This window comes from Bubalus kerabau, chromosome 6, assembly GCF_029407905.1.
Source record: "Bubalus kerabau isolate K-KA32 ecotype Philippines breed swamp buffalo chromosome 6, PCC_UOA_SB_1v2, whole genome shotgun sequence".
NCBI lineage: Eukaryota > Metazoa > Chordata > Mammalia > Artiodactyla > Bovidae > Bubalus > Bubalus kerabau.
The window spans coordinates 104,508,822-104,522,442 of NC_073629.1; the positions used below are offsets into that span (position 1 = coordinate 104,508,822).

The window sequence follows — 13,621 nt, forward strand, 5'->3', positions numbered from 1 at the left end:
AATAAATTGTTTCAGCAAACTACTAAGAAATACAATGTTAAAAAATGTTTTCTCAGCTCTGTTCTGCAGCCAGTGTTTATGTGATTTTAGTAAGGTATTTGCATGTTGCTAAAAAAGTGCTAATTTTATAAATCATGTGATATATATGAGTTACAGATATTCCTTGCAGTCTGAATCTACTGCATTCATACCCTAAGTTTGAATAGTAGGAGTCTGGATAGTGAATACTGAGTTATGCTACTGCTGCTGCTAAGTCGTGTCAGTCGTGTCCGACTCAGTGCGACCCCATAGATGGCAGCCCACCAGGCTCCCCCGTCCCTGGGATTCTCCAGGCAAGACCACTGGAGTGGGTTGCCATTTCCTTCTCCAGTGCGTGAAAGTGAAGTCGATCAGTCGTGTCCGACTCTTAGCGGCCCCATGGACTGCCGCCAACCAGGCTCCTCCGTCCATGGGATTTTCCAGGCAAGAGTACTGGAGTGGGGTGCCATTGCCTTCTCCACTGAGTCATATACATTATTTAAGTCCTGAGTTTTGAATAGCAAGAGTGAGAGTTCAGGTAATGATGGATATAGTTTCTGTCAGACAGTAGAATCTTAAAAATTTAGCAGAATCTGTTTGCTTATTGAGTTTATATAAGAGGCTTTGAATCCTGAGGTGAATCTCCTTTTTATTTCTAGGTACAGACTCAGTAATAGCAAAAGCTTACTGAAAAAGCCAAAGTTTTCCTTGAACATTTGTTTTATGTAGACAGGTAAACACATATATGTATGTAACATACTACTTTTACATATTGTAGCATTAGATTTTTTATAATTCGGTTTGATTAAAGCAAAATAAAATTTGATATTTCTTTGGACTTGTTAAAGCATATCTGAATTGCCCAGCATTTATGAGGACTGATTTTTTTGGTTCACATGTGCGTTCAGCCTAGGGCACTAGGTTATCAGTAATACTTTCAAGTATCAGTAGTTTTTGACCTTCTGCCTGAGATTTTTCCTTTCATTATCTTTTCTGTTTTTATGGTTCACACTTAAACCTTTTCCTTTTTGTTACGCTTCTCCCTTAAAGATGCCTTTTATTATTGATCCAGTCTGTTTGTTTATGAGGTTAGGGAATAGACAGGGATTTTTAGCACCAGAAAAAGCTTGTGTGTTAGTGTCCCAAATGCATTTCCTGTCCATCCATTTTCTCATTGCCCTCCATTTGATATTGATAACTGTGCAGTTTAGAACGACCAGAGAAGGGTAGATTTATTTTAAGGCTTCTTGCTGCCTGGTTTCTAGTTGCAGACTTGGTATTGTTAAGGCAGCTCTGCTATATAGTTGTAGAATTGGGTAGGTACAGGTTCAGATCTCTGCCACATATTATTCATAAGATCTTGGGTAAGTTACTTCACTTTTCCTAAGTTTTTTTGTAATAGAGTTGTTAATGTTTACCTCACTGGCCTGTTTGGATTCATGGGATACATACATAAAGCATCTGGCGTCATTTTTCCTCTCTTGTGTTTTCCAGTAGTAGAAAGGGCTTCCCAGATGGCACAGTGGTAAAGAATCCACCTACCAATGTAGGAGACGTGGATTCGAGCCCTGGGTCAGGAAGATCCCCTGGAGAAGGAAATGGCAACCCACTCCAGTATTCTTGTCTGGAAAATTCCACGGACAGAAGAGCCTGGCAGGCTATAGTCAATGGAGTCGCAAAGAGTTGGACACGACTGAGCACGCATTCAAACCCTCATAGTAGAAAGCAAAAGGGATCATTATTTTTAGAACAAAAGAGGACATATTTGTATCCTTTGCTGTCAGCTCAAGAACATGGGGTAGAAGAGAATATCTTTCCTCCTTCTATTTCCCCTTTTCCCTCAATTCTTATTTTTAAAAATTTTTTTTAAGAAGGATGGTTGATTTTCAATGTTTCTGTTTCTAGTATATAGCAAAATGATTCACTAATGCATACATATATAGGAATATTCTTTTTCAGATATTTTTCCCACTATAGTTTATTACAAAACATGTTGATTATAGTTCCCTTTGCTACAGTAGGACCTTGTTGTCTATTTTATATAGAGTAGTGTGTATCTGTTATTCTCAAGCTCCTAATTTACCCTCCCCCATACCTTTCCCCCTCTGGTAACCATAAGGTTTGTTTTCTATGAGTCTGTTTCTGTTTTGTTAAGTAAATTTTACATGTTTTTTTTAATTGTACATATAAATGATATATATTCACCTTTCTGTCTGGCTTAATGCACTCAGTTTGGCACTCTCTAATACGGTAATTCACCAGTGGTGTTCAGGTTTGCAACTGACCTCAGGCTAAGGATCTTGCTGACATTGAATATTAGATTTTTATCGTATTTATAATTAATGCAGTTTCATGTTTTTATATCAGTTTCACACAGTGGCAGGAATAACTTGCATTATCATAGTCCATTATATTTATCAAACTTTTTGTAATTGAAATCTATTAATTTGCATGTTTAGTTCTGACATGTTCCAATTAAATGAAGAGTAGTAATGAGAAACCATCTTAATTTTGACCATTACAGAAACTTTTCTAAAATCCATTTTGAACTTTCTGGCTTATCTTCTAAAGCTTGCGTCTCATGTGGTAGCCAGTAGTGTCATGTGGCTCTTTAAATTAATTAATTAAATATCAGTTCCTCAGTCACACTAGCCACATTTTAAGTGCTTTATAGCCACATGGCCACTGACTGTCATATTGGCTAACACACTAACATTTCCATTGTTGTAGAAAGTTCTGTTGGATAGTACTGGTCTAGAGTATCCTAAATGTAATTTAATCTTTGATTTATGCTGACTACGCTGACTTCTAGGGCTTCCTCTTCTGAGCATCAGGTATTGAAGAGTACCATTGACTATTCACTGACTTAAGGCTGTATAAAAATTATTATGGGACTAAACATTGACTTTGATAAGGGTGGTGTCATCTGCATATCTGAGGTTATTGATATTTCTCCCGGCAATCTTGATTCCAGCTTGTGCTTCCTCCAGCCCAGTGTTTCTCATGATGTACTCTGCATAGAAGTTAAATAAGCAGGGTGACAATATACAGCCTTGATGTACTCCTTTTCCTATTTGGAACCAGTCTGTTGTTCCATGTCTGGTTCTGTTGCTTCCTGACCTACATAAGGTTTCTCAAGAGGCAGATCAGGTGCTCTGGTATTCCCATCTCGTTCAGAATTTTCCACAGCTTATTGTGATCCACACAGTCAAAGGCTTTGGCATAGTCAATAAAGCAGAAATAGATGTTTTTCTGGAACTCTGTTGCTTTTTTGATGATCCAGTGGATGTTGGCAATTTGATCTCTGGTTCCTCTGCCTTTTCTAAAACCAGCTTGAACATCTGGAAGTTCATGGTTCATGTATTGCTGAAGCCTGGCTTGGAGAATTTTGAGCATTACTTTACTAGATGAGATGAGTGCAATTGTGCGGTAGTTTGAGCATTCTTTGGCATTGCCTTTCTTTGGGATTGGAATGAAAACTGACCTTTTCCAGTCCTGTGGCCACTGCTGAGTTTCCCAAATTTGCTGACATATTGAGTGCAGCACTTTCACAGCATCATCTTTCAGGATTTGAAATAGCTCAACTGGAATTCCATCACCTCTACTAGCTTTGTTTGTAGTAATGCTTTCTAAGGCCCACTTGACTTTGCATTCCAGGATGTCTGGCTCTAGGTGAGTGATCACACCATCGTGATTATCTTGGTCATGAAGATCTTTTTTGTACAGTTCTTCTGTGTATTCTTGCCACCTCTTCTTAATATCTTCTGCTTCTGTTAGGTCCATACCATTTCTTTCCTTTATTGAGCCCATCTTTGCATGAAATGTTCCCTTGGTATCTCTAATTTTCTTGATAAAAGTGAAAGACGAGAGTGAAAAATGTTGGCTTAAAGCTCAACATTCAGAAAACTAAGATATGGCAACCGGTCCCATCACTTCATGGCAAATAGATGGGGAAACAGTGGAAACAGTGTCAGACTTGATTGTTTTGGGCTCCAAAATCACTGCAGATGGTGACTGCAGCCATGAAATTAAAAGACGCTTTACTCCTTGGAAGGAAAGTTAAGACCAACCTAGATAGCATATTCAAAAGCAGAGACAGTACTTTGCTAACAAAGGTCTGTCTAGTCAAGGCTATGGTTTTTCCAGTGGTCATGTATGGATGTGAGAGTTGGACTCTGAGGAAAGCTGAGCGCCGAAGAATTGATGCTTTTGAAGTGTGGTGTTGGAGATGACTCTTGAGAGTCCCTTGGACTGCAAGGAGATCCAACCAGTCCATTTTAAAGGAGATCAGTCCTGGGTGTTCATTGAAAGGAATGATGCTAAAGCTGAAACTCCAGTACTTTGGCCACCTCATGCGAAGAGTTGACTCATTGGAAAAGACTCTGATGCTGGGAGGGGTTGGGGGCAGGAGGAAAAGGGGACGACAGAGGATGAGATGGCTGGATGGCATCACCGACTCGATGGACGTGAGTCTAAACTCCGGGAGTTGGTGATGGACAATGAGGCCTGGCGTGCTGCGATTCATGGCGTCGCAAAGAGTCGGACACGACTGAGTGACTGAACTGAAATACTGATTTTGATAGCTAGCTTTGTGGTATTCTTACTAATATACTCGACCAGGCATTTAAGCATTTTAAAATACATTAATTAAACTTCCCCTCACAACTCTTTGAGGTTGGTGTGATTATTATTTTCATTTCACAGATGAGAAGACTGAGTAAAAAGCAACTCAAAACATACAGTGAATAAGGGACAGAGCTGGGTTTCATTCACAGGTCTTGCTCCAGGGTCAATGCTCTTAATCACTAAATTCTACCTCTTGGCTAATCAGTATTTATCATAATTTGAGGCTTTCTGTTAAATGAGGAATGCTATAAAATATTCTACTTAATTGAAGACACTGTTAAAGAGCAAGTGCAAAGGGGAAATACCAATGCAGGAAACAAGGAAAAATGATAGAAAAATAGTGATTTAATTTTGAAACACATTATCTAAAATTGTAAAAACCTTGAAAGGCAGCAGTTTTTTAAAAGGTGGGTGGAGAAATTTAAATTGTCATGAATTCATATACATGGAGGGAAATAATATCAGAGGTAATAGAGACTACAAAGCATCACTGGATATCCTGGCACAATAAAGGAGGCGTTAAATATAAAATCTGTGCCTACCAACAGTGCACAGAATATAAAATAATAGTACTGAACAATAAAAAATTTTATGGTTTGATTCAGTAAAACATATTTTAGTCAAGTTTTGCTTAGTTACAAGTAAAGGAAGCCAGCACTGGATATATATCCAAAAGTAAAGGAATTTATGGGGTGAATACTGCAGTATTTCATGGAATCCAGAGATAGCTGGATCTCATAATAGAACTTACGTTCTTAGGAACCTAGGCAGTATATTTTCTTCTCTCTTGCTTTTCCCTAAATGTAACGTATTTCTTCATTTTTTACAAACCAACTTTTCTTTGCTTTTCTGGCACATGGCTATCCCATACTTCACAAGTACATAGCTTGTTCATTCAGGAGACCAGCCCAAACTGTTTTAGTCCTGATACTGAATTTCCTGAAGAAGAAAATTCAGGCAAACAATTTGGGTCAGGTACAAATCCTTTAATCTGTTGTTGTGGTACTGACTTATAGCGCCCTGGAAATGGAGCCAACACTGAGAAGGGGCTTGGTGAGCTAGGCAAAACTTGACAAAAAGTTTGTGATACAAAGCAGCATGTGTTCAGTGTTGGGTGATAAGAGTTAGGATTTCAAGAGAGGATATTTTTAGGGTTTAGAATTTTCCTTACTGTTACGTTGGTAGTGAATGAAAAACTTGATTCCCATCTTCATAGCAGAACAGAATATCCTTAGGATTGTGTATTTGAAATTGGACTCCTGCTTCAGTTTTGTTCGGTTTGACGTATATATGTGTATGTTTATTTTGTATATGTGTATATTTACAGACACACATACATATATATTTTTTGCTCAGGGTTCAGGATCCTAGTCCCCTGAAGGAATTGAACCCATGCCCCCTGCAGTGGAAGCCTGGAGTCTTAACCACTGGACTGCTCGGAAGTCCAGAGTTTGACATGTATATTGAATACTTACTATGTGCTTATTTGTATTCAAGATTCTCATAAAAGCAACAAAAGCAGGGAAAAAAGGTTAGTCTGCTCATAGTAGGGCTTACTTGAGAACCTGAGGGATAGGTGCTATGGACAGGTCTCTGTGGAAGGTTATGTTGCTAAATAGAGATTTTAAGCAGAGGAACCCTTTTCTTTGTAGTATGTTAACATTCTTTCTTCCCACCTTACGCATAGCTTAAAGTGGGGGAGAGCTTAAAGTGATTAGCTGTGTTAAAAAGCATAATCCATGCAGGTTATGGAAAGATGAGACTGTTTGAGTAAATGGAGACTGAGATAAGCATAGTGCTTCTTAATATATTACAGGTAGGTCTGTAGAAAATGGAAAACAAGAAGAAAAAAAAAAAAACCCAAGAAGAAAAGCCCATGTAATATAATGAGAGGAATGCTGGTTTGGAAGCCATATAAAATGGAGATAATCTTTCATATTTCCTTGCAACACAAATCAGTTATGTTTGTTTTTGATACCAAGAAGAAACCTAAAGGATATAAATTCATGAAGGAAGATTATTACTGCCTTTCAGATTGATTTTAGACATTTTACTGAGTATGGAGTAGTATCTCATTATGATTTTCCTGATGACTGATAATGTTGAACATTTTTAATGTACTTAATGACTACTTGTATGCCTTTGTTCAAATCTTTTGCATATTTTAAAACTATATAGCTTGTCTTCAAATTGCATTGTAAGAGTTCTTTATATATTGTGGATGCAAATTATTTTGTTAAAAAGTAAAATTTTGATAGCATCCAGTTTACCCATTTTTTCTTTCATAGTGTTTTGTTTTATGTCTTAGCTGAGAAATCCTTGTTGTTGTTCAGTCACTCAGTCGTGTCTGACTGTGACCCCATGGACTGCGGCATGCCAGGCTTCCCTGTCCTTCACCATGTCCCGGAGCTTGCTCAAACTCATGTCTTGAGTCTGTGATGCCATCCAGCCATCTTGTCTTCTGTTGTCCCCTTCTCCTCCTGCCTCCAGTCTTTCCCAGTCTCAGGGTCTTTTCAATGCGTTAGCTCTTCGCATCAGGTGGCCAAAGTATTGGAGCTTCAGTTTCAGCATCAGTCTTTCCAGTGAATATTCAGGGTTGATTTCCTTTAGGATTGTCTAGTTTGATCTTTTGCTGTCCAAGGATAAATCCTTACCCACTCCAAATTGCAAAATTTTTTTGTTTTATTGAGATATAATTGACATGGTACAGTTTGATGTTTGACATATATACATACCCATAAAATCATTACCACAACATGTCCATTATTTTTAAAAGTTACCTGGTGTCCCTGTGATTCTTCCCTCTTATCCCTCTCTCTACAAGATAGCAGTTGATCTGCTTTTCTGTTTGTTTCTATTTTCTAGAATTTTATAGAAATGGAATCATACGGTATGTATTCTTTTCTGGTCTGGCATCTTTTATTCAGCACAGTTATTTTAAGATTCATGTATGTCTCTGCAAGTATCAATAGTTTATTCTGTTCCATTGGATTTATGTATAGCAATTTGCATATTCATTTACCTGATGATGGATTTTTAGATTGTTTCCAGCTTTAACTGTTACAAATAAAAATGCTGTGAACATTTGTTTTTATGTCTTTGTGTGGACATATGATTTATTTTAGATAAGTACCTTGGAGTGAAATGACTCTTAGCACTTGGTGGGTGCATGTATAACTTTAGCAACTGTCAAAACTGTTTTAGAAATCGTGGTACCATTTTATATTCCCACCAGCAGTGTATGAGAGTTCCATTTGCTGTATGTCTTTGTTAGTGCTTTGTATGGCCAGTCTTTTGATTTTAGCCATTCTAGCAGGTGTGCAGTGATACCTCAGTGTAGTTTAATTTGCAGTTCCTTAATAACTAGTGACGTTGAGTATCTTTTCATGTGCCATAACATACTTACTTTCTTAGTTGAAGTATCTATTCAAATCTTTTGCCCATTTTTAAAAATTGAATTTTCTTTATCAGTGAGTTTTGAGAGTTCTTTATATATCTTGGATACAAGTTCTTCTTAAGATATATGCTTTGCAAATGTTTTCTTCCAGTCTGTGGCTTGTCTTTTCGTTGTAACAGTGTGTTTTGAAGAATATAAGTTTTTGATTTGATAAAGTTTAATTTGTCAGTTGTTTTATGAATTGTAATTTTTCATGTCATATCTAAAAAATGTTTGCCTAACCAAAAGTTATAAAGATTTTCTATTATGATTTCTTTTGTAAGTTTTATAGTTCTAGTTTTTACATTTAGTTCTGGGATTCGTTTATCAAGTTTTTGTGTATGATGTGAGGTAAGGGGTCATTGTTAACTTTTCTTCCCATACAGGTAGCCAGGCAGTTGTTTCAGCACCAATTTTTGGAAGTCTTTCCTTTCCCTGCCAACTTGTCTTGGGACATTTATCAAAAATCACTTGGCTGTATATGTTGGGTCTATTTTTGGATTCTATTCTGTTGATTTATGTATCTATCCTTTCACCAGATCCACTTGTCTTGATTACTGTAGTTTTTCAGTAAGTCTTGAAATCTGAGTCTTAAGTACTTCATGCTTTACAAGTTGAGGAAAGAGCTCGATAATCCTGTATTTGCTTAGTGATGGGTTAAACATTGAGGTGAAGACAGACGTTCATATATATGAATTACCAATTAAATTTTTCAGAGATGATAAAGAACTATGGCTTCCTTGAGCACGTGGGAGGAAATAGTTCCACTGAGGAAAGATGGTGGCCATTTATGGAAGAAGTTTCTGTAAGGAAAAGAAGATAAAGTCTATGTTAAAGACAGTAAAGATAGGCTTTAAAGTGATGATGGCAAGAAACAAGAAGTAGAAACAAAGAATATAAGATCCTTATGAGCCAGTAGTGAAATAAGCAAGATAATTCTCCCCTGGAGTCTAAGCTGCAACAATTTGAACAGATTTTATTAGTAAATGTTTCACCCTACATTGTGTGCAATTTCTATGAAAATTAATCCTCTTCATACTTCTTCATACCACAGAATGATAATCAGTATTAATGTATTATATTAATTGATAATGATTCATGGGCACTTAGAAGAGAAGGTCTTAATTTATATATTAACTAATGGGTAGTATCTTAAACTTTTTGGTATCAAAAATTATTTAGTGTTCAAAGAGCACGCGTTTGTGAATTTTATCTATCAAAATTGATTGTACTGAAAAGTTAAAACTAAAACAAAATTAAAATATTTATTAATTTACATATATATATAGTAAACTAATTATATGTTAACATAGATAACATTGTATGAAAAATCATTGTATTTTCCAAAACAGAAATTTAGAAGATTAGTGTTGCTTTACATTTTTGCAAATTTTTAAAATGTCTGGCTTCATAGAGATAGCTGGATTATATTCTATGCCTCTTCATTCAGTCTCTTTTGATAGCACCCATCACATAGCATCTGAACAGCTCCACTGTACACTTTTGAGAGGATCACAATGAAAAAGGCAAGTAATATCTTACTCTGAAAACTGTTTTGATCCTTTAGATCCCCTGAAAGGGTTTGGGCTATGCTTGAGGACCACTGAGCCATAAACATCATATGTAGCAGCTTAACCTGTTTCTTTAGCATTTTCTGTGTATCACACTTAACACTTAAAAATTAAATGGGCTCACATTCCATGATTTTAACCTTCTGCTAACATGGATGGCATATTATTGGTATAATGTCATGGAGGCAGTGTGTATGGAGATATCGAGTAAATGTTGTATATCGTGAGTTGAAGCAGTATGGTTGCGAAGAGGTCAGGATAAACACTTAAATGAGTAAATACATGTTACTCAGAGGACGTTTATTATTGCATAAACGTGAAAGTCACTCAGTCATGTCCTGACTCTTTGCAACCCCACGGAATTCTCCAGGCCAAAATACTGAAGTGGGTAGACTTCCCCTTCTCCAGGGGATCTTCCCAACCCAGGGATCAAACCCAGGTCTCCCGCATTGCAGGCAGATTCTTTACCAGCTGAGCCACAGGGGAAGCCCGAGAATACTGGAGTGCATAGCCTATCCCCTCTCCATCGGATCTTCCTGACCCAGGAATAGAACCTGGATCTCCTGCGTTGCAGGTGGGTTCTTTACCAACTGAGCTATGAGGAAAGCCATATTATTGCATATACACATATTTTTAGAAAACTGAGTATAAGAACTGTTGTGATAGCAGATTCTGTCTTGGTTTTTAAGTAACATGTAAAGATGCCTTTGAGTATTCTTATATCAAAGGGATTCTTCTTGTTCATTAGCTTTCCAGCTGCTCAAGACACATAGAGATTCTAATATGTAGAGTGAAATATAAATGTAAAATACAGTACTTAAATGATGACAGAATGTAGTTCAGTGGTTAATGTCCAGAAATATTTGTTTTTTCCTCCTTAAATTGTAGAGTAAAATATTTTTAAGGTGAAAATTACATATATAGCATAAAGGTATCTTTTGACAGTATGATCCCTAAGCTTTAGCTCAGATGGACTTTGAGTATGGCTTGTATGAATTTATGAATCTCAGGTTATATATTTGAATAATAGAGTAATTTGGAGAGAATCTAGAGAAGAGCGGTAACTATATTATGGTTCTTAATTCAAATCCTGTTGGAGTTCTGGACATTAAACTTTGAGAAGGAACCCAAATGGTGTTAATACTGTAAAGAATCACAGTTCTGACCAGGTCTCATATTCCAAGATCGACTTTAAAGAAATTTTCTTCTGTAGCGAGGGAGATATAGATTAGCCTGTTAAAATATTGTTATTTCAAACACAATGAATTACTACATACTTTTTGTGAACTTTCTTCCCTTGGAGATAAACAATATTGTTGGTTTCCAAAACAGGTCTCCAAACCAGGGCTTTTAAAAATGATATAATGAAGTTTTTTTTCATCTCTGATTTTATGATAGATATCTCTGAAACCACAGTTGTGTTTGCAAATGGCAGTTGCCTCACTAAATCCAAGTTTTTGCATAAGCTTTGTTGTGAATATTCTTGGAATTATAGGGGTAAGACAAAAGTTGTGAAGGTCAAGAGTTTTGACTTGTGAACTTGTACTATTTGTGTATTGGATTTCTTATCCTAAATTATGATTCTTCCACCTGTATTCTCACTTCAAACCAGTGAGGATTTTTGTAGCTTGTCTTTTAAAAAGATCATTATTCATTGAAAGTTTAAAGGCTCAGTCATTCATACCTTAGTGGTGATTAGTTTGATGCTGTCCACTTTCCTCCTAAATAGAGCAGAGATCAACTGCTTTGAAAAGATGAGAGTGTTTACTGGAAGAGAGGAGCAAGTTATTAATTTTGGAGCTTATAATACCAATTTCATGGATGAAGTTTGGAGGCTTATGTCAGTGTGAGATGGGAGAGCCAAGATAAAGATGCTTCTTAGAAGTATGCCTGACATAAACCATGTACATTGAATTTTATCGGGAACAAACTGGTTCTATACCAGGAAAATGGAAAAATTTGTTTCTTTTTTTCCCTTGTTACACTTCTGTCTCTCTGCTGCAAAATATCCAGCTGGGACTTTTATACTTTTAGAACTTTGGATTTTTAGAACTCCTTTATAGAATAAATAAGATTTTGTGGGCTGTTTCAGGAATCAGCATCATAGAATCTTATTTCTGTGGGAAGAGCATATTTTCAATTTTCATATGCAGTCTACAAACAAAATTTAAAAACACAACCCTTTCTGAGTCATTTCTTTGGAGTAAATAATTGAATGAGGGGCTCATTTCCATTGAGGTCGATAAATGATTATTGTCCCAAAGAAAGGCAATGCCAAAGAATGCTCAAACTACCGCACGATTGCACTCATCTCACATGCTAGTAAAGTAATGCTCAAAATTCTCCAAGCCAGGCTTCAGCAATACGTGAACCGTGAACTTCCTGATGTTCAAGCTAGTTTTAGAAAAGGCAGAGGAACCAGAGATCAAATTGCCAACATCCACTGGATCATGTAGAAAGCAAGAGAGTTCCAGAAAAACATCTATTTCTGCTTTATTGACTATGCCAAAGTCTTTGACTGTGTGGATCACAATAAACTGGAAAATTCTTCAAGAGATGGGAATACCAGACCACCTGACCTGCCTCTTGAGAAATCTGTATGCAGGTCAGGAAGCAACAGTTACAACTGGACATGGAACAACAGACTGGTTCCAAATAGGAAAAGGAGTACATCAAGGCTGTATATTGTCACCCTGCTTATTTAACTTCTATGCAGAGTACATCATGAGGAACGCTGGACTGGAAGAAACACAAGCTGGAATCAAGATTGCTGGGAGAAATATCAATAACCTCAGATATGCAGATGATACCACCCTTATGGCAGAAAGTGAAGAGGAACTAAAAAGCCTCTTGATGAAAGTGAAAGTGGAGAGTGAAAAAGTTGGCTTAAAGCTGAACATTCAGAAAACGAAGATCATAGCATCCGGTCCCATCACTTCATGGGAAATAGATGGGGAAACAGTGGAAACAGTGTCAGACTTTATTTTTTGGGGCTCCAAAATCACTGCAGATAGTGACTGCAGCCATGAAATTAAAAGACCCTTACTCCTTGGAAGGAAAGTTATGACCAACCTAGATAGCATATTCAAAAGCAGAGACATTACTTTGCCAACAAAGGTCGGTCTAATCAAGGCTGTGGTTTTTCCAGTGGTCATGTATGGATGTGAGAGTTGGACTGTGAAGAAGGCTGAGCGCCGAAGAATTGATGCTTTTGAACTGTGGTGTTGGAGAATACTCTTGAGAGTCCCTTGGACTGCAAGGAGATCCAACCAGTCCATCCTAAAGGAGATCAGCCCTGGGATTTCCTTGGAAGGAATGATGCTAAAGCTGAAACTCCAGTACTTTGGCCACCTCATGCGAAGAGTCGACTCATTGGAAAAGACTGATGCTGGGAGGGATTGGGGGCGGGAGGAGAAGGGGACGACAGAGGATGAGATGGCTGGATGGCATCACTGACTCAATGGGCGTGAGTCTTAGTGAACTCCGGGAGTTGGTGATGGACAGGGAGGCCTGGCATGCTGCGATTCATGGGGTCGCAAAGAGTCGGACACGACTGAGTGACTGAACTGAACTGAACTTAGGGCATGTCAGATTAAAACCACTGAGTAAGAGTGACAGTCATTTAAAATTTAGAAAATTCTGAAGAGTAGGAATTTGATGATAATAGGTAATATTTATTGAATGGTTATTTACAAAACTCTTCTTCAGTCAGTCAGTTCAGTCACTCAGTCGTGTCTGACTCTTTGCAACCCCATGGACTGCAGCATTCCAGGCTTCCCTGTCCATCACCAACTCCCAGAGTTTACCCAAACTCATGTCCATTGAGTCAGTGATGCCATCCAACCATCTCATCCTCTGTCGTCCCCTTCTTCTCCTGCCTTCAGTTTTCCCAGCATCAGGGTGTTTTCAAATAAGTCAGGTCTACACATCAGGTCTTCTTAGTGGTTTGTATATCTCACGTAATCCTCAC

At 37.5% G+C, this 13,621-nt stretch overlaps 1 protein-coding gene across 5 annotated transcripts in view; it reads left to right on the forward strand.

The window, feature by feature from the left end:
- Positions 1-13,621, forward strand: part of FOXJ3 (forkhead box J3) — a 136,195-nt gene that overhangs the window by 25,721 nt on the left and 96,853 nt on the right. Inside the window, exon 2 of one of the 5 annotated variants that reach the window (XM_055586199.1) lies at positions 10,107-10,225. The exons of the other annotated variants lie outside the window; for them this stretch is intronic. The gene's annotated coding sequence lies outside the window, so the exon portion shown is untranslated. The remainder of the gene's footprint in view (positions 1-10,106; positions 10,226-13,621) is intronic. 5 annotated transcript variants of the gene reach the window in all.